We start from the raw sequence: 1,905 nt of genomic DNA, 5'->3' as shown, positions 1-1,905 counted from the left end.
AAAAAAAGCCGGTTTCAGGCTCTGATCTGCGCTCTGCAGATCAGAGCCTGAAATTAGGTAATTTGTCCTCGTGGCCCCCCCTCCCCGATCTGTGCCCCCCATCTGTGCCCCTCCAAGCCCCCCCTTGTGTCCGTCTGCCGCTGAAGCGCTTATCTCCTGCCTCCTGCGGTCCGCCCCCTCATCGCCCCATACATTCCTCCTGCCCCCTCAATGCTGGCCGTGACACCCCCCCTTTCCAGCGCTGCCCCCATACCGTGCAGTCTCCCTGCTGTGTGTGATGGCGGCGGCTCCATTCCTGAGCCGCCGCCATCAGCAGAGAGTGTCAGCTCTATGCTGACACTCTGCTGTAACCCCATAGATGCCACGGCAGCGGCATCCATGGGGTTAATAAAGGGAGGGGGCTCCCTCTCTCCACCATCGGGGCTGCTGCGCTGCGATTGCAGCGCCCAATGGTTGCCATGGCAACCAGACGCTTTGCAAAAGCGTCCGCTGTTGCAACCTACAGGGCATCTGATTGTATTATACTTTGCAATGCAAGAGCATTGCAAAGTATAGTACAGCTATCAGCCCCACTGGATCTTCAAGATCCAAGAGGGACTTGATAAAAAAAAAGTGAAAATAATAAAAGTAAAAATAAATAAATAAATAAAAATGTAAAATTAAAAAAAGAAATTGCTTTTTCCTATAAAAAATGAAAAAAAAAAAAATACACATATTAGGTATCACCGCATCTGTAACGACCGTCTCTATAAATATATCACATGATAGACCCCGTCCGATAAACACCATAAAAAAAAAAAAAATAATGTGTCAAAAAAGCCATTTTTGTCACCTTACATCACAAAAAATGCAACAGCAAGCGATCAAAAAGGCTTATGACTCCCAAAATAGTACCAATCAAACCGTTACCCCATCCTGCAAAAATTGATACCCTATTTAAGACAATCACCCAAAAAATAAAAAATCTATGGCTCTCAGACTATGGAGACACTAAAACATAATTTTTTTGGTTTCAGAAATGCTATTATTGTGCAAAACTTAAATAAATAAGAAATAGTATACATATTAGGTATTGCCACGTCCACAACGATCTGCTCTATAAAACTGTCACATGACCTAACCCCTCAGATAAACGATGTAAAAATAAATAAATAAAAACTGTTCCAAAACAGCCAATTTTTTGGTCACCTTGCCCCATAAAGTGTAATAATGAATAATCAAAAAGTCCTATGTACCCAAAAATGGTACCAATAAAAACCTCAACTCTTTCTGCAAAAAACGAGTCCCTGCACAAGACGATCGGCAGAAAAATAAAAAACATATGGCGTTTAGAAAATTAACAAACAAAAACATAATTTCTTTTTCAAAATTGCTTTATTATGTAAAACTGAAACAAACAAAGAAAGTAGACATATTTGATATCATTGCTTCCGTAACAACCTGCTCTATAAAAATAGCATAGCAGATCTACCCTGTCAGATGAATCTTGTAAAAAAAAGAACTGTGCCAAAACAGCCATTTTTCAGTTACCTTGCCTCACAAAAAACTTAATATAGAGCAATTAAAAATCATATGTACCCCAAAATAGTACCAATAAAACTGGCACCTTATCCCCTAGTTTCCAAAATAGGGTCACTTTTTGGGAGTTTCTACTGTATGGGTGCATCAGGGGGGGCTTTAAATGGGACATGGCATCTAAAACCAGTTTAGCAAAATCTGCCTTCCAAAAACCATACGGCGTTCCTTTCCTTCTGCGCCATGCCGTGCGCCCTTACATCAGTTTACGACCACATGTAGGGTGTTTCTGTAAACCGCAGAATCAGGGTAATAAATGTTGAGTTTTGTTTGGCTGTTAACCCTCAATGTGTTAAAGAAAAAAATGTAATAAAATGGAAAATCTGCCAA

The 1,905-nt window shown here is 40.8% G+C and overlaps 1 non-coding gene across 1 annotated transcript; it reads left to right on the top strand.

Moving 5' to 3' along the window:
* Positions 1–271: 271 nt before the first annotated feature.
* Positions 272–357, top strand: LOC120987499. Its single transcript, XR_005776095.1, has one exon. It is a non-coding gene; the product is annotated as a small nucleolar RNA SNORD71 (small nucleolar RNA).
* Positions 358–1,905: the final 1,548 nt, after the last annotated feature.

The sequence above is a fragment of the Bufo bufo genome, chromosome 1, assembly GCF_905171765.1.
Source record: "Bufo bufo chromosome 1, aBufBuf1.1, whole genome shotgun sequence".
Classification (NCBI taxonomy): domain Eukaryota; kingdom Metazoa; phylum Chordata; class Amphibia; order Anura; family Bufonidae; genus Bufo; species Bufo bufo.
The sequence above is the reverse complement of the archived record's forward strand: the minus strand, read 5'-3'. Positions and strand labels throughout refer to the sequence as shown.